Source organism: Saccopteryx leptura, chromosome 11, assembly GCF_036850995.1.
Source record: "Saccopteryx leptura isolate mSacLep1 chromosome 11, mSacLep1_pri_phased_curated, whole genome shotgun sequence".
In the NCBI taxonomy this organism is placed as follows: Eukaryota; Metazoa; Chordata; class Mammalia; order Chiroptera; family Emballonuridae; genus Saccopteryx; species Saccopteryx leptura.
In genome coordinates this window covers 41,854,645-41,875,002 of record NC_089513.1, presented here as the reverse complement: position 1 = coordinate 41,875,002, position 20,358 = coordinate 41,854,645, and the positions used below count along the sequence as shown (strand labels likewise).

General features: G+C 38.6%; 1 protein-coding gene across 6 annotated transcripts in view; it reads right to left on the bottom strand.

Moving 5' to 3' along the window:
* Positions 1-20,358, bottom strand: part of ZNF521 (zinc finger protein 521) — a 317,050-nt gene that overhangs the window by 145,095 nt on the left and 151,597 nt on the right. The gene's annotated exons all lie outside the window — the stretch shown is intronic.

Genomic DNA, 20,358 nt, shown 5'->3' with positions numbered 1-20,358 from the left:
AGGCTTACTTGTTCATCTCTACTCTGACTTCTCTCGATTCAGATTCTGGAGTCTCTTCCAAGGATCCTGGCTTATGTCTTCCACTACACAGGCCTCCAGATAAGATAACTTCATCTAGATGATTTCATTTGATGTTATGGGTTCGGTTGCTGTCTATTTCTGTGCCATAGAAAATCTACCTGAATCAATCTCCTATTGTGTGGTTCTTCATAAAGGGCACTCGATACATTTTGTTTACTGACTATCCAATGGATATCCATCAGCTTCATTCCTTAGGTACTACCAGCAGACTTGTCCATTTCTGCCTGCCAACCTCTCTACGACTTTACACAGTGCCAGAAAGCAGTGCATTGGAAGAGGCTGAGGAATACAGACTAAACTGATGCTGCAGTAAGGAAAAATCAAAACATCACCGAAACGTGTGCTAATTCTTTTCGCGTTAGGACAAGAGATTTGTTTCTAGTTACCCACAGCTACTACAATATTGTGTTAGTTCTTAGTCTGAAGAAATTTATGATTCACAGTAGGTTGAAGTTAACTTCCTAGACTGTTTTATAAATGTTCATATCATTCAAGAAAGCTACAAAATTGGAAGTGGAGAAACAGGAGTTTAAATAATGAGTCTTTTATAAACATAAATCCAAGGAGGAATGGAAGATTTTAAAATTTCTACCTTATACAAAGTTAGGGTTCATTTTCCACATACTGATTCTTTTCATCTTAAGAAGTGAAATCTCCCTTCTGTTTCACCTTTGGCAAGATAAGGACCTATAGCTGGTAAATATTGGGGATATATAATTAGAGAAATGAAGGCATAGGAACATTAGGTAGAATGTTGCAACACCATTAAACTGCATAATATGCCCACCCACAGAGATTCAATCCTAAAAATTGATTACATGATTTACAAACCCAACATAAACCTAGAGAAAGTTCTGTGAGTGAGAAAAATATTTAGACTCCATTAAGAAATATTTTCTTAAGTAAATAACTTTTACCTAAAAGCAAATTGAGAATATAGATAAGATTTTTTTTTAACTCTTCACGAATACCGGTACCATTTATTAGAGGCTTGTCATAAATATCGAAAGAAAATCATAGAGAGGAATTTTTAGTTGATATTAAGGCATAAAGTTTCCTTGTGATGTTCTTACAACTTAGTATATGTTACATCAGAATTATTTGAATATAACTGATTTATCTCCTAAATAACCGTAAGCTCCTTCAGGGTGGGCAAAGGGCTCTGTCTGAGCCATCTTATCTCAGTTGTGATCCATAACATAATTATTTACATGCAATAAATTAATATGTGAATGATTCATACCTGCTCATGGTAAAAATCAAAGCCTTTCTTTCCTCCCACTTCTCTTTAGATGAAGGCTCCCGCGGAGTCTGGTCATTCTCCTTTATACTCCTAATCTATCCTTCCAGCTACCCTTTGTCAGAAGAATTCCTTTATGCTCCTGGCAGTTTCACATCTGATCTACAGAATGTACTCCAATTTGGGCAGTCTCAGTTACCCCGTATGTGCCCGAATTACCTTGTCCTTGACCACTCTGATCTCTATTGAGATCCCTCACCTCACATGCTCCTACTCCCAACAGTTCTTTTTTGTCTCTCCTATTTTCTTTTCTTTCTTTTTTTTTTTTTTTTTTTTTTTTTTTTTTTTTTGTATTTTTCTGAAGCTGGAATCGGGGAGAGACAGTCAGACTCTTGCATGCGCCCGACCGGGATCCACCCGGCACGCCCACCAGGGGCGACGCTCTGCCCACCAGGGGGCGATGCTCTGCCCCTCCAGGGCGTCGCTCTGCCGCGACCAGAACCACTCTAGCGCCCGGGGTAGAGGCCAAGGAGCCATCCCCAGCGCCCGGGCCATCTTTGCTCCAATGGAGCCTCGGCTGCGGGAGGGGAAGAGAGAGACAGAGAGGAAGGAGGGGGGGGGTGGAGAAGCAAATGGGCGCTTCTCCTATGTGCCCTGCCCGGGAATCGAACCCGGGTCCCCCGCACGCCAGGCCGACACTCTACCGCTGAGCCAACCAGCCAGGGCGACTCCTCCCTATTTTCATTTGGGGTTCTGCCTCCTCCCATCCATTCCTTCTACTTGAGCAGCTTATGTACTAATGCATGTCAGACCAGTCTTCTCTTCCTCACATTGCTTCTAAAACCTCCCTCACCTGCTCCAGAAAACTTGCCAGCAATTACACCTATGCAACCCTGGGGTGTTCGCTTTATTATTCTTGTTGCTGTACTCTTCAAAACACTAAGTTTTTTGTTTGTTTGTTTGTTGTGTGTGTGTGTGTGTTTTTGATAGAGGTGTGTTTCTTTGACTTTACCTATTACAAAACGTACTGTGTGGTACAATGTTATATGCATGTTTAAGGGATAAGGTTATTTTCAGCCCTTGATTTAAGAAAATTATTTGGATTTTTTAAATTCTCATTTATTGTTCCAAAAAAATATCTTTTTAGGAAACAGAACAAAATGACTCCATACTCCTTATATGTTTTCAAAGTTTCTAGTACCAGCTTATAGAGTGCCATGGACTTTTAGAATTGAAAGGGATAAGTGAGTTACTTATTTGATTTTGGGTGATGGGCACACAACACAATCAACAGTTCAAATTCTATAGAAATGTTTACCTGAAACCTATGTGCTCTTATTCATCAGTCACCCCATTAAATTAAATTAAATTTCTAAATAAAAAAGAGGATTTATATATTTACATTAAAATTGACATGAAGAAAAGCAAGGCTATTTGGGGAAAAAAAGAACTGAAAGGGATAAATGAGTTCATTTATGTCAGTTCCCTCATCAGACAATAAAAGTGAGACCCAGAGAGATGAGGTATCCTTGCCCGAGTCACAGAAAGTTCTAGCAAGCTTAGAATTCCACCTGCCAGACCTGGAGGTTGGCTCAGTGGTAGAACATAGGCTTACAGATGTCCTGGGCTCAATTATCGTCAGGGCACACAGAAGCGACCACCTGCTTCTTCACCCCTCCCCTTCTCTGTTCTCTCCCTGCATCTTTCTCTTTCTCTCCTGAAGCCATGGCTCGGTTGGAGCAAGTTAGCCTCGGGCGCAGAGGATGGCTCCATGGACTTGTCTCAGGCCCTAAAATAACTCGGTTGCCAAGCAATGGAGCAATGTCCCTATATGGGCAGAGCATTGCCAGGTAAGGGGCTTGCCAGGTCGATCCTGGTTGGGGTGTATGCAGGAATCTGTCACTCTGCCTCCCTGCTTTTCACTTAAGAAAAAATTTAAAAATAAATAAAAAAAGGAATTCCGGCCACCATGAATTCACCCACATTTACAAGAAGGAACTGCTAACTTGCCAGGTTGGCTGTCCCTTGTGCTTCAAACTTCTTGCGACTCCTGTTGTCCCTGGATCCCAGGATCACCTCTATGTGCCACATCCCCATTGCTAGTTCTTGTGACTTCTTGCTAGTTTTGCTGCCTTCTTTAGGGGTTCGCATTTCTCACTGTACTTTCAGCATAGAATTCACTCTATTATATGCAAAGCATTTATTCACATTACATTCCGAGGTTTCCTGTCATTTAAGAAACAATGTCTCTTTCTCTCTTCAGTTCCAGTACCCAGCACACTGCCTGACAGGGAGCCTTTGTGAAGGAATATATGAACTATTCAGAGTTGAATTGATTTGGGCTTTTTATAAGCATACCCAAGAGTAAATGTTTTCAGAAAAATGTATTGAAGGGAACCAGATGGTTACCACCAAACATACCTACAATCTGCATCACACAACCAAGTAAGACCTTCTAGTCCCCGTTCAGATTATCCCAGAAAGATAAAAATATGAACCAAAAAAATGCCTTCAAAGTTATTAATAACATGTATTATAGACTTAGTAGTTTCCATATAAAAATATAACCTGAAAACAATACCAACAGGGCTTCTGCTCTGAGGGGACAAGTGCTAAGAAAAGGCTGACAATATCAAATTTAACATTTTTAATAGAATTTGTACAAAACAAGCACTGTTTTTTTAAGGTGTTCTTCAGAAGTCCAGGTGATAAGTCAGTCATTCTTTTAAATTATATTTTGGAATTCAGTGTTGAATATCCTTACTAAGCATCTGAGATATTCCCATTTTCAGTCTTGCTAATACCTCAGCATCTTCACGTGCATCTGATTTGCTATTCGAGGGCATATTCGATTCTTAAAGGTTTAATTCTTTGTCAAGAGAAACATGAAATATCTGCATTTGGTGTTGTGGGCCCAGTGCCGGTTCACAATGCCTGTCACGGGTTTGAACCTCGATAATTGTTGAATGAATGAACAAGCTAGACACAAATTAATTGAAACAGTGTAACCTGTCTGTTTTGGAATGATTTAAATTTGGTATAGAAAAATAACTTCAATCCAGACCCAATTATGGTGCTAAAAGTACCTGCCTTCCGGCCCTGGCCGGTTGGCTCAGCGGTAGAGCGTTGGCCTGGCGTGCGGGGGACCTGGGTTCGATTCCCGGCCAGGGCACATAGGAGAAGAGCCCATTTGCTTCTCCACCCCCCTCTCTGTCTCTCTCTTCCCCTCCCGCAGCCAAGGCTCCATTGGAGCAAAGATGGCCCGGGTTCTGGGGATGGCTCCTTGGCCTCTGCCCCAGGCGCTAGAGTGGCTCTGGTCGCGACAGAGCAACGCCCCAGTGGGGCAGAGCATCGCCCCCTGGTGGGCGTGCCGGGTGGATCCCGGTCGGGGGCATGCGGGAGTCTGTCTGACTGTGTCTCCCCGTTTCCAGCTTCAGAAAAATACAAAAAAAAAAAAAAAAAAGAGAGAAAAAAAAAAAAAAGTACCTGCCTTCCATCAAAAGGACTTCAGTTTTCCAGTCCTGCTAGACAGTAAGCTGAGGGGCTTCCTGCAAGTTTTCAGCTATCTGATTTGGTCACTTAGTCCCCCTCCCACCCTTCCTTCCACTTACCCTTTCTCTTTTCTTTCTTCGGTTCTCTATCTTACTTTTTTAAAGGATTGATCTTTATATTAAACATTGGGTCAGTATTCGTAATTAAATATTACTATTTCTGATCACTTCTTTATCAAAATAGAGCTTTTATTACAGCCCATTTTTGCTCTTACTGTAAACCAAACTTGTAAATATAAAATATTCAATACAATTCTTAGATTTATTTTTAGATGAGTATGCTAACATCAGCCATTCTAGCACCTGAGGCAGAGGCCATGGAGCCATCCTCAGTGCCCAGGCCAACTCTGCTCCAATGGAGCCTTGGCTGTGGGAGGGGAAGAGAGAGGTAGAAAGAAAGGAGAGGGGGAGGGGTGGAGAAGCAGATGGGCGCTTCTCCTGTGTGCCCTGGCCGGGGATTGAACCCAGGACTTTCACACACTGGGCCGACACTCTACTACTGAACCAACCAGCCAGGGCCTTATTAGTAATTTTTAAAATGTATTCTATTCTGCCTGACCAGATAAAATGTCAACCCTGAATGCTAAGGTCGCTGGTTAGAAACCTCAAGGTCACTGGCTCTGAGCATAAGATTGTTAGCGTGGGGGTCACTGGCTTGAGCGGCGGATCATCCATACAATGAATCCCAAAGCTTACCAGCTTGAGCCCAAAGGTCCCTGGCAATGGAAAGCCCAAAGTCGCTGGCTTGAGCAAGTGGACACTGGCATGGCCAGTATGAGAAGAACTGGTCAAGGGGCATATGAAAAACTCATTGTACAAATGAAAGTGAAAGCAACTATGAGTTGATGCTTCTCACCCTCTCTCTTCCTCTCTCTCTCTCTCTCTCTCTCTCTCTCTCAAAAGTAAATAAATAAATAAATCAAAAGATTATGAACCTAAATTAAAAATCCTGTCTAAAAATAAAAACAATAACAAGAATATTAACACTCTTTCCCTGGAAGGTAAATATCCATAGAGAACATTGCCAGTGGGTTTTAGGCAAATAATAGTCCTTTAAAATGAACTGTCCCTAAAACTATTCACTTTTTCCTTGAGCTTAGGAGAAAAAAAATATCTTATTTTGGTATATACTTACCTAGACTTTCATTTACAATCTTTAATTTTCTTAAATAGTATTTCCTCAATTTTTTTGCTTCCCTGCTTTCCATGATACGTTGCAATCCAAAATGGTGAACATTTCCATTTCCTCTCTGTAATACCTTGTCCCACCTATACACTCATCTATTTATGTTTTCCTACCTTTTCTATTTATTGTTTCCTGACACTATCTCTAACCTCAAAGCAAACAAAGTAATATTTTTATCTTTACAGTCTTTACAGTCTCTTTGTTCCTTGGTTTTTCATTGTCCCTAGATTTGTTTGATTATTTAATGATGCTTTTCTATTTCATCAAATTTGTGGATGTATATTGACTTATTAAGGTGCATTTTGACTAAATAACCCATAATCCTTCATTATATGAAATTTTTCTAAATTACAATAAATTAACTGAAAAACATTATCTTTGTAATTATGTGAAACTTACATGTATATGTCATATAAATGATGCACCATACACAACATATGTGCTTCCTGTTTTACCAAGAGTTTTCATCTATACATATATCATCTGCTCTTCACAATAACCCTATAGAGTAGATGACATATGAATTATGCTCATTCTAACCAGGAAGAAACTGACTTAGGGAACACTAGTTAAGATCACACAGATGATTCTGTCAACTATTATTTGAACTAATCTTTCTTTTTTTCTTTGCTAAGTACAATGTTTTCTTACACAATAGTATGCTGCATGTGCTCAAACTCAGCCAAACCTATAATGTCAATCTCTGCATAACAAAAACTTTTTCGGCATCAGTTGAAGGCTTGCTTAAGTAATACAATATTTAATTCAACAAAATATTTTTTTTTGCCTTGATATGGGAATTTTCACAGGATTTCACCTGCCTCTCAATCTCTTTATGATGTGAACTGCATAGTATATGGCATACTTATGAGGAGTCTTATGCTCTATTTATGTGCAGTTCTAAGAAACAGGGTCATTATTTATTCTCAGAGAAATGTTTTCTTCTTTGTTTCTTTTTCCATTTGTTTTAATCACCAGGTTTCAATTATTTACCGGTGTTTACTAGGAACACATGATGTGTCAGGAACTCTCCTGAGAAACATGGAGAATAAATACCAAGCCAAGCCTTGCCATCTCTCCTCTGCCCAGGTCTTTGCTCCAGCCATGCTGGACCCAGCCCTTAAGCCTGACAGGCATGTTCCTGCGGAAGGACTTCAGCCTTGGAAGCTCTCTCCAATTTGTTTGCTCCTCACATAGGTATCTGCAAAGCTAACTCCTCCCCAACCATTTGCTATTTCCTCTGTACCACTTTGGTACTTCACTAGTACATCTGCTATGGCACATGTTCTACTCTGCTTCATATTCTCTTTATTCTTATATATTAATTCTTCCCTAGTAAACAGTAAGCCCTCAGGGGCACTATACTGGGAAGAAAGACATACGTTTATTCAAATAACTACACCCGTCCTCTTTACAAACCTGATAGCCTAATGCCTTCTACATAGCAAGACATTAATAAATCTGTTACCTCAAATTGAAGTTCCAGACAAAGGATACAAAGAATAAAAAGCTAATGCTACAGGCTAATGTACCCCAAAGTATGAGATATGTACCACCTTAACTATAATGTATGAATATTGCTCTTCTAATTTCACAAAGGAAAAATGTCTTATGAGATACTAAGAAGTCTTCATGACTACAACATTTCATAAACCTACTTGTAACAAATAAGAACAGGTTTCAGGCTCACAAACCTTTTTGCAGGTATGAATATACAGGTAGAATTTCTAAAACATTATTTTGTATTAATTGTATTAGTTTAATATTGACAGTATCTTCTTTTAATGAGTGATATTGATTGTATACTTATGGTTCTGAATATCTTTGCTTTTCATGTTAAACAGTAAATGCTTACAGAGTACTTATAACATAGGTATTATATAAGGAGTAATTATTAAACACTTGTATGCCCAACTGGCTTCCTATGTAGTCCCAGATGATGCATTACTGTCTGAATTTGCATTTTCCAAATTACAAATAAAAATAAATATTTTCATGTTTACTGGACCATCACATTTCCTGTTTGTGAAATGCCTGTTCATCTTAATTTCCCATTTTATTATTTGATGGTTTGTTTACTTCTTGATTGTGGTTGTTTCCTACATATTTAGGAAAAAATAACTTCTCCTGATATATGTCTCATAAATATGTTTTATCATCTTGTAGCTTTTATTTTCTCTTACTTACAGTAAGTTTTGGTAAACAGAAATGATTGTTTATAATGTAGATGAATATATCAACCATTTTATTTGTGATTTATACTCTCTAGGTCTTATTTCAAAAATCTTTGTCTAACCTAAGGTAATAAAAATAATCTTTATATTTTTTTCTAAAAGACTTATGGTTTGTGCCTGAATGGTGGTGCAGTAGATAAAGCATAGACCTGAAACGCTGAGGTTGCAGGTTTGAAATCCCAAGGTCGCTGGCTCTGAGCATGGGATCATCAGTGTGGGGTCCCTGGCTTGAGCAAGGGGTCATCCACATGATCCCAAAGGTAACTGGCATAAAAAGCCCTTGGTTGCTGGCTCGAGCCAGGGGATACTGGCTTGGCACAGGTCAAGGGATGTATGAGAAGCAGTCAATGTACAACGGAAGTGAAAGCGACTACAAGTTGATGCTTTTCATTCTCTCTCCCTTCCTGTCTCTCTTTCTCTCAAAAACAAAAAAATATACAGTGGTACCTTGAGATACAAACAGACCAACATATGAATTTTTTAAGATACGAGTTGCGACTTAGTCCATATTTTTGTTCGAGATCCAAGTGAAATTCTGAGATATGAGTCATGATTCGGAAAGCTGCTGCTAGTTGGCGCTTTGGCGCACGGGTCCAGTGTCGGCAGTTTGATATACGAGTTGACTGACTTACGAGCTCAGTTACAGAATGAATTAAATTCATATCTCAAGGTACCACTGTATATGGTTTGTGCATTTTTATATGCATTTTCATACCACATTAGTTGGAATTCAATATTATTTTTATTTTTTACATATGAATAATGAATTGAATAATCCATCCATTCCCCCTTTATATGCAAAGACAATTTTATTTTATACTGAGATTTTATGTTTGATATATCTTAGAGAACCTCTTTTTTGTTCTGTGGACTAACAATACCATCCTAGTTACTGCAGATTTATTATAAAATGATTGTATAATAGGAGAAATCCTTTTTTCCAACTTTTTCTTCCAGGGAATTTTTACTATCCTTGACCTTTCATTCTTCCATTCACATTTTTGAATCTGCTTGTCAAGTTGCAAAAATAAAAATTTTTAACAAGTCCCTGATTAGGCAACTCAGTGAATAATGTGTCTTCTTTGTGTGCAGAGGTTGCAGGGCACGTATGAGAAGCAATCAATGAATATACAAGTAAATGGAACTAAGAAAAAAAATGTTGATGCTTCTGTTTCTCTCTTCCTATCCCTTCCCCCTTTCTCTCTCTCTCACACACATCAATGTGAAAATATATATGTATTATATATATATTTAATATAATATATATTTAATATAATATATATTTAATATAATATATATATATATTACATTTTAAAACCTGTTGATATTTTCATTGGAGTGGCTATGAATGTATAGATCAAATTAGGGAAAATTAACAACTTTACAGTACTTATTCTTCTATTCATGAACATGTTAGAGCTGATCATTTATTCAGGTCTTTAAAAACCTCTCTCAATAATTTTATTAACCCATGTCACCCCAATAAATTTAATAAAAAATATCTTTCAATCATGTTTTATCATTTTCTCTGTAAATGTCCTGAACATCTTATATTTTTCAAAATAATTTTTTCATTTTTCAAATACAGTTGATAAACAATGTTATATTAGTTTCAGGTGTACAACCAAATAATTAGACATTCATATATATATATATATATATATGTAGCTTATGAAGTGATCACCCCAATAATCTATTACCCATCTGATACCACATATAGATATTATAATATTACTGATTGTATTTTCTTTCCTGTACTTTACATCCCCATGGATAATCTGTTAACTAACAATTTGTGCTTTTTAATCTCTTCCCCTTTATCACCCATCTCTACAGTCTCCTTTCTTATCTGACAACCCCCAAAATGTTCTCTGCATCTAAGTATATTGATGTTCTGCTTATTTATTTTGTTTTTGAGCTTCCACATATAAGTGAAATCACATGAAATTTGTCTTTCTCTGTCTGACTTATTTCACTCTGCATAATACCCTCTAGAATAGCTTCATCCATGTTTTTTTCAGATGACAAGATTTCTTCTTATGGCTGAATCATATTACCTTGTATATATGCACCACTTCTTTATTCATCTACTGATAAACACTTAGGTTGTTTCCATATCTTGGCTATTCTAAATAATGCTGCAATAAATATATGGATGAATATACCCTTTAGATTTAGTGTTTTGACTTTCTTCGGATACTCAGAAATGGAATTATTGGGTCCGTTTGTGTCTCTTGTATAGCCTTTGTTTTAAAGTATATTTGTCTAGTATAAGTGTTGTTAACCCAGCTTTTTGGTTGTTTCTATTTTTGTGAAAATCTTTTTTCATACCTTTAATTTCTACGTGTGACTTCCCATCTGAAGTGAGTCTCTTGTAGACAGCATACGTAAAGGTCCTGATTTGCTATTCCTTCAACTACTGCATGTCTTTTGATTGAAGCAATTTAATCATTTGCATTTAAAGTAATTACATTTTTTAAAATTGTCTTTTCTATTAATTTGAGAGAGAGAGAAAAGGAAGAAAGAGTGAGCAAGAGAGAGTGAGAGAGAAATGTCGATTTATTTTTCCACTTATTCATGCATTCTTTGGTTGATTCTTGTATGTGCCCTGACATACAAGAATTGACATAAGAAATTGTTAATAGATATATATTTATTGGCACTTTGTTATGCATAGTTTTATATTTTTTACTCTTCTTTTTCTTCTAAAAGATGACATTTTAACATTTCTTGTAATACTGATTTGATGGCAATGACCTCCTTGAGCTTTTTCTTGTTTGAGAAGTTCTTTATCTGTCCTTGCATTCCAAATGAGCACTTTCCTGGGTACAGTAATCTAGGTTGGAGGTCCTTGCTTTTTATCACTTTTAATGTTTTGTGTCAATCCTTTATGGTCAGCAGAGCTTCTATTAAAAAATCATGACAGTTTTATTGGGAGCTCCCTTGTAGGTAACTACTTTTCTCTTGTTACTTTTAAGATCCTGTCTTTTTTTTTTTTGCATTTTTCTGAAGTTGGAAGTGGGGAGGCAGTCAGACAGACTTCCGCATGCGCCTGACCGGGATCCACCCGGCACGCCCACCAGGGGGCGATGATCTGCCCATCTGGGGCATCACTGTGTTGCATCCAGAACCACTCTAGCGCCTGAGGCAGAGGCCACAGAGCCATCCTCAGCGTCCGGGCCATCTTTGCTCCAATGGAGCCTCGGCTGCAGGAGGGGAAGAGAGAGACAGAGAGGAAGGAGAGGGGGAGGGTTGGAGAAGCAGATGGACGCTTCTCCTGTGTGCCCTGGCCGGGAATCAAACCCGGGACTCCTGCACGCCAGGCCGACGCTCTACCACTGAGCCAACCGGCCAGGGCAAGATTCTGTCTTTAACCTTTGGCATTTTAATTATAATACATCTTGGTGTGGGCCTCTTTGCATTCATCTAGTTTGGGACTCTCTGCATTTCCTGGGCTTATATATTTATTTCTTTCACCAGGTTAGGGAAGTTTTCTGTCATTATTTTTTCAAATAGGTTTTCAGTTCCTGCTCTCTCTTCTCTTTCTGGCACCTCCATGATGTGAATATTGATACATTTGAAGTTGTACCAGAGGCTCCATATATTATCATAATTTGGGGGGATTCTTTTCTCTTTTTACTGTTCTGATTGGGTGTTTTGTTTCCTTATCTTCCAAACCACTGATTTGATCCTCTACTTCACTACTCTACTGTTGATTCCCTATAATGTATTCTTCATTTCAGTTAATGTATTCCTAATTTCTGACTGGTTCATTTCTGATTTCTTTATTTATTCATATTTTTAGAGAGAGAGAAGGGGGGAGGAGCAGGAAGCATCAACTCCCATATGTGCCTTGACCGGGCAGGCCCAGGGTTTCAAACCAGCGTTCCAGGTCAACGCTTTACTCACTGTACCACTACAGGTCAGGCTTTTGTGTTTTCTATCACCATTTTTATGTTTACTATCTCTTTGTTGAAGTTTTAAGTTCCTCAATCTTCCCCTAAGTTCATTGAGCATTCTTATAACCAGTGTTGTAAACTTCCACCTGGTAGATTGCTTGTCTCCATTTTCTTTAGTGGTTTTTCCTGGAGTTTGTTTTGTTCTTTCATTTGAAACATGTTTCTTTGTCTCCCCATTTTGGCTGCCTCACTGGTTTGTTTCTATATATTAGGTAGAGCTGCTATATCTCCCAGTCTTGGTAGAGTGGCTTTATGTAGTAGGTGTCCTGCAGGGAACAGTAGTATTAGCCTCAAGGTACCCTGAGCTGGGCTGGAGCACCCTGTGTGCTGTGTGCACCTTCCTGTTGTGGTTAAGCCTTGATTGTTGTTGGCATGTCAATAGGAGTAATTTACTGCCTGGGAGAAAGGGTGAGAAAACAGGACTGGCCATGATCACCGTAAAGAATCAGCTATGCACTAACAGACTCACAGAGCAGAAACCACTACAGCAAGGCTCAGGTACCTGCCAAGTCCACCCCTTAAGTGTGCTGCTCATGGAGGCAGTTGAATGATGTTTCAGCATGGTCTAAAGCTGACCACTGAGTATGCTGGCTCTGGAAGGTACAGGTGAAGGTCAGTTCTTCCTGTGCCCTGTCATGAGCTACAAAATGATCTACTAGTTCTGGGCTTGGAGGTGCCTGAGAAAGGCCAACTTGTGAACCAAAGCCAGCTGCCACTAGTGCCTGGCCTGGGGCCACTTAGCAAGAAGTTTAGGACACACTGAGTCCAGATGCTACTTGTCTGACAGATTTTAGGAAAGTAGGCAGCATGAACCAAGATAGACCATTTGTATGGAAAAGCCACTGGAAAATGGCTTGGGTGGGCCCAAAAGTTGGAACGGGTGGGGTTCAGAGAATTACTAGGGTGGGGTGAATAGTGTTAGACAGATTGATGAAAACTCAGATATGCTGCCTGCCATGGCTCTGTGGGGGTAGGACTGAGAGAAGGAAACATTGCCTAGCACTTCCACCTAGGAGAAAGTTGTCCCTCCAGCTTCACCTTAATGCCAGACAATTCAATTCCTCCCCAGATGTCTGGGGCACCTTTGGAGCTCTTGCCCCAGTGCTGTATCTCAGAGTGGGGTGAGTCTGAGTCCATCTGTGAGCTGACCCTTGAAGAGAAAGGTGTAGAGCTCCAGCAGCCCCCTGTCTCACTCAGCCACAATCCCTGCCATTTTTCACAGCCAGAAGTTATGAGGACTTCTCTTTCTGGCACTGGATCTCTGACATGGTGTGGGGTTGAGGCCCCTTGCTCTTAGGGAGGAGCCCTCTGCAACCGAGATAGCCTTCCCAATTTTTAACTGCCAAACACGTCTGTGGGACCAGCCAATTCTGCATATCCATCCTTCCCACCAGTTTCTGTTTGGCTTCTTCTACCTATCCTGAGTTATAGAATTTCTGTCTAGATAGATTCCAAGAGGTACTGAATGATGGTTGTTCTGTAGTTTAGTTGTAATTTTGATGTGGTGGTGTGAGGCTCCAAGTATTACATTTACCTATGAAACCATCTTTACCAGAAGCCTCTTATAAAATTTTTGTGTCTACTATAAATGGGATTATTTTAAAGCTTGTGTTTCCTTTTTTTTTTCCTTGTTGTCGAATAAAAATCTAATTGACGTAGGCAAAGTGATTTGGTAACTAACAACTTTGCTAAAGTTTTATTCATTATAATAATTTGTCTTTTGATTCTTTCAGTATTGGTCCATACAAACATAAGACCTCAAAATGACAGTTTAATTTGTTGCTATTCAATTTCATTGCTACCTCTTCTTAATACTTAAAATAATTTTTATTGCAATGGTCTTGTAGTATAGCTTGATATCAGGATGTGTGATATCTCTCACTTTGTTCTCCCTTTCCAAAACTGCTGAGGCATGGATGAACCTGGAAGTTATTATGCTAAGTGAAATAAACCAGGCAGAAAAATACAAATAATATATAATCTCACTTACATGTGGAACCTAATGAACACAAGAAACTGAGGAACAAAATAGAAACAGAGGCAAAGTCACAGGGAACAAATGGACAGCTGTCAGTGAAAAGGGAAAACGGGAATGGGATCAAAGAAGGTGAAGGGATTAGCCCATATATATATATATCACATATACAGACAACAGGGTAGCAATAGCAGAGGGAAAGGAGGGATGGAGGTGGGGGAATAACGGGGGAAATGGGGGTGGAAAGAGACTTTGCCTGGGGCACGGGGGACATGCTGTGGTGTGTACAGGGTGCTCTATTGAGTGGGACACTTGAAACTATGTCAACACAATATATTAAATATTAAACCTAAAAAAATTTTTTATGTTATATCATCGGTTAGAGCAAACAGCAGGCCTTCCTAGTGTTTTTGTTATAAAATAATTTTATTAAAATTTTTTCACTAATTATGACGCTTAATTTTTTTTTAAATGAGAGCAAGGGAGATAGTGAAGCAGACTCCTGATGTGCGCTGACTGGGATCCACCTGGGAACGCCATCATGGGCCAATGCTCGAGTGCCAAGCTATTTTTAGTGCCTGAGACCAATGCAATCCAACAGAGCTATCCTCAGCGCCCTGGGCCACACTGGAACCCATTGAGCCATGGCTGCAGGAGGGGAAGAGGGAGACAGAGAGAGAAGCAAGAGGGGGAGGGATGGAGAAACAGATGGTCATTTCTCCTATGTGCCCTGACTGGGAATCAAACCCAGAATGTCCATATGCTGGGCCAATGCTCTAGCCACTGAGCAACTGGCCAGGGCCTAAAGTCAATATAAAGTCAAATTAATAGTTTTTATTAGGGTAAGAAAATTCCTGCCTATTCCCAGTTGTTTTTATTGTTGTTTTTAATCATAAAAGTATGTTGAATTTAATTTTTTTCTTTAACTTGAGATACACATAATTTATCTCCTTTGAACTGCTAACATGGTAAATTTAACTAATTTCTGAGATTGAGCCCACCTTGCATTTTGTGTTCAAATCATTTAAATCATAGTATAAAACTTTCTTTTAATATAGTGAAATTAGTTTGTTAATATTTTGTTTAAATTTTAAAATGTAAAATCATTTGTAAAATTGACCTAATTTTTTTTTTACATAATTGTCTGGTTTTAATATCAAGATTATACTGGACTCATTAAATGAATTGGAGTGTTCACTCTTTGCATTTTCTGGCATAGCTTTCAAATTATGTATATGTTCTGGTATTTTCATTGTGGGAAGGCTTTCAACAATTTATTAAACTCTCTGATGTTTATGAAATCATTCTACCTTTTTTTTTTTTAGTCTGCATTGGTAACATACTATTCTAAAACTGTTTCCATACAATAAAATTTTCCAAGATATTAGTATAAAATTATTCATAATATTCTCATCCTTTTCATCTTGTGCTTTTTGTTATATTTTGTAAAATTTTAATTGAGAAATAACATACATATAATCATCTGTTATGATCTTAAGCATACTGCTTGTTATATATACACCAGTGTAATTACCACATTGAACATTTCTAGGACCCAGAAGAGTACCTTTTGCCCCTTTCCAGTGATCCCATTCCAGAGGTAACTATTCTGACTTTGATCATCACAGATTAGTTTTGCCTAAAATTAAACTTTATATGAATGGAATCATGGAGTAGTGTGTGTCTGGTTTCTCGCCTTTAAAATTATGTCTATGAGTCATCCAAGTTGTTATATAGCAGTAGTTTATTCATCTTTATTTCCACGAAGTATTCCACTGTATGAAAATGGAATAAATGCAAATCATTACATCAGTGTTTTTGAATCTTGGGTCTACATAACAGCGCAACAGAAATTTTGTGCCCATCCGCAAAGAGTTTACCACCTTGATGCTGTATGAAGATTATAGACCCAATAATTTTAGTCAAATTCACTTCAGCTCAGAAAGATTTCTGTTTTAGTAGTCCCGAAATAATTCTATTTTCAACGATACCCAAGTGTAAAAGGTTGAAAACCACTGCATTACATGAATGTATTTATTCATTCTATTTGGACAGATATTTTGATTGTCTCTAGGCTTGAAGCTTATATGCAAAGAGTACTATGAATATTCTTGTTCATAATTTGTGGTAAACATACACCTTCATTTCTCTGAGACTTAGACTTAGGAGTATAATTGAGAGGTCAGAGAGTCGGCTAACACTCAACTTTAGTATATACTTCTCAACAGTTTTTTAAAGCAGTTGTACAAAATTGTACTCCCACTAGTAAAGTAAGAAAGAGAGTTCTGATTGTTCTTCATTCGTTTTTTTTCTTTCTTTCTTTCTTTTTCTTTTTTCAAGTGAGAGGAGGGGAGATAGACAGATTCCCACATGTGCCCTGACCAGGATCCATCTGGCAACCTGTGTCTGGGGCCAATGCTTGAGTCAATCAAACTATCCTCAGTGCCTGAGGCTGATGCTCAGACCAACTGAGCTAGCCTCAGCTCCTGGGGCCGATGATTGGACCAATTAAGCCACAGTCTATGGGAGAGGGGAAGAGGGAGAAAAGGAAAAGAGGGAGGGAAAGAGAAGCAGATGGTTGCTTCTTGTGTGTACTCTGGCCGGGAACTGACTTAGGACATCTGCATGTGCTGGGCCAACACTCCACACACTGAGCCAACCAGCCAGGGCTACTCTTTATTCTTACAAAGAAAAAAGAACTTTTGCTTTTTTATTATTTTTTTTTATGCCAGTCGTCCTGATATGTGTAGCGCTTCTCTTTTAAACTTCTGCACATACGAACTTTTGGCTTCTTTTTATTTATATTATTTATTTCTGGGTTTTTCCCTTGATTCATCTCAACAGAAACCTGAAAATTGTATTAAAACTAACTTTTTACCTGGTTGGCCTCCTTATTGTTTTCTATTTCAGTCCTCTTGAGTTTTATTACTTTCTTCCCTTCTATTTTTTATAGTTTTATTTTGTTGCTCTGGACCTATTGTCTTAAGTTGAATGTTTAACTCATCAATGTTATGCCTTTTTTAAAATTTTAATATGTATTTTTATGTTCTAAGAAGTTCCGCTCTGATCACGGCTTTACTTCTATCTTACAGGTTTGGAAATGTAGTTATCCTTCCGTTCTATTTTTTTCATTTCTATTTTTATGCCCTCCTTGCTCTATATGTGGTTTAAACTTTAAAATTTATTGAGTTTTTTTTTTAAATACTTTTTTCCTTTCTAATGTATATTTGTATTATGGTCGCAGAATGCAATTTGTGTGAACCTAAACTTTTCAATGTGAGAAATAACATACATACAGTAAGCTGTTGTTATTTTAAGTAGGTTGCTTGATGACATTTTACATATGCATATACCCTGCCATGGTATAGGAATTTTTACAGTATGCCACCTGCCAATCACGTAGTATATTACATATCTACAAACAGTCTTATATTCTCTTTACCTGCTTTCTGATAGAAAGAGAATGAAGGAAATTGGTTACTTTATAATGAATGACAAGTCTTGGCTTGGAGAGGGGATGTGGCAGATGTAAAAAGAGAGGACAGTGATTGACTGAAAAGGTCAGAAAAATAAGATACAGAAGACAAAAACACAGTTTCAGACAAACATGACTAGGAGAAAGATGGCACATGACAAAACTTGAGGGGAAATTAAAATTTGATTTGCTCAAAGGGCTAGCAAAATGCCTAACTGGTAATGTTGAGTGGGTAGCTGAAATCTAAGACAGGGATTAAAAGAAAGGTTAAAAGTTGAAACTTAGCCCTGGCCGGTTGGCTCAGCGGTAGAGCGTCGGCCTGGCGTGCGGGGGACCCGGGTTCGATTCCCGGCCAAGGCACACAGGAGAAGCGTCCATTTGCTCCTCCACCCCCTCGTCCTTCCTCTCTGTCTCTCTCTTCCCCTCCCGCAGCCAAGGCTCCATTGGAGCAAAGATGGCCCGGGTGCTGGGGATGGCTCCTTGGCCTCTGCCCCAGGCGCTAGAGTGGCTCTGGTCGTGGCAGAGCGACGCCCCGGAGGGGCAGAGCATCGCCCCCTGGTGGGCAGAGCGTCGCCCCTGGTGGGTGTGCTGGGTGGATCCCGGTCGGGTGCATACGGGGGTCTGTCTGGCTGTCTCTCCCCGTTTCCAGCTTCAGAAGAAAAAAAAAATACAAAAAAAAGTTGAAACTTAATATTTTAGTCAACTGTATGGGTTAATAACCAGATAATAGGAAATGAGGGGGAGGGAAAGAGAAATACATTAAGAATAGAATCATTAGGCTCTGTCCATCTAGCTCAGTGGATAGAGTATCATTGTTGCACCCCAAGGTCTCAGGTTCGATCCCTGGGCACATATGAGGAGCAACCAATAAGTGCTCAACTAAGTGAAATGACAAGTTGATGCTCTCTCTCTCTTTCCCTTCTCCCCCCCTCAAGTCAATGAAAAAAACCTTTAAAATGAATAGAATCTTTAGAAATGTAGACATTTAAAAGGTGAAAAATGGAAAGATGGGGAAATGCATAAAAAAAGAAATAAGCTATTTAGGCTTTTAAAAAGCCTTTTAAAAGGTTTTCATATTTAGGCTATTAATTTTCCAGGAATATAAAGTACAAAATCTAATAGAAATCTACCTCAACATTACATGGTGAGGGGAACAACACAGTAGTAAGAAATCTAGAAAGTAGCTTTCAATTTTCTTTCATTACCCAAAAACATCTTGAGTATGTGTTTATTACTCTTTACCACAACACAATTTGAGACAAAATGTAAAAATGCCTAAATATAATTCTACCACTGCATAGAACGATTCCAAATTATTTTGGCCTGATATTCAAAAGACAAATGTTATGTGCAATTTAAGATGCCTGGCTGTATATAAAAATATTCCTATTTTTGAATTCTATATGTTCTAATATGACACTGTAACTACATTAAAAGCATCAACAAAAACCCAGAATGGAAATACAGAAGATGTAGGCACAGTAATAGCAAATTGAGTTAGTGGGGCCAGGACCAATGCTAGATAAACATGGAAAAAGGGACAAAGAATGGATATGAGGCAGCTGGTTCCATGTTCCACACCCTGATATTTATGCCAGGGGTCATTAACTCCCTGTTCTAGTACGTTGTAGATGTCAAACAAATATTTCACACAACAACAATAAATTTGGAAGCACACTGAACTTGGCAAAGTAATTCAGTCTATTTCAAGAGTATCTTAAATCTTACAAATTTATTTGGTCATGTAAATTTTCTACTTCATTTAAAAATATTTGGAAGGAACTTAACTCATTTACTTTTGTTCTTTGAACTCCATAAAACTTAGTATTAGCAATTTGAAATATAAAAACTTGAGTCTTGCCTGACCAGGTGGTGGCACCGTGGATAGACTGTCGGACTGGGACATAGAGGACCCAGGTTCAAAACTCCAAGGATGCTGCCTTGAGCACAGGTTCATCCAGTTTGAGTATGGGGTAACCAGCTTGAGCGCAGGATTGCTGGCTTGAGCATGGGATCATAGACATGACCCCATGGTCACTGGCTTGAGCCAAAGGTCGCTGGTTTGAAGCCTAAGGTTGCTGGCTTGAAGCCCAATGTCGCTGGCTTGAGCCCAAAGTTGCTGGCTTCAGCAAGGGGTCACTTGCTCTGCTGTAGCCCCCCCCCCCCCAGTCAAGGTACATATGAGAAAGCAGTCAATGAACAACTAAGGTGCCACAACGAAGACTTGATGTTTCTCATCTCTCTCCTTTCCTGTCTGTCTGGCCCTGTCTGGTCCTCTCTCTGTCTCTCTTTGTCACAAAAAAAAGAAAAAAGCACTTGAGTCTTTTATCAACCCTCATATGAAAAATTTTATTATACAAAGTAAAACAGAACTCTGGAACTTGAGTAGGTTCCAAATTGACAACATATACATGTCCATTTTCAGTATAAGAACAATGAAAAAGCATACTGACTTTAAAACACTTAAAACAGGCCTTCATATTAAAGATGATTGTTTAACTGTTAGAAACTTCAAGCCTTATAGCTTATTTTAATCTCTTTAGATCAAACCTAACTTTAAAGCATCTAACTACTTCTGGGTAAATCTATCTATAGCTCTATATATTAGTTACTAGATATACTTTCATATACATCTAAAGACAGAATATACACTCTTC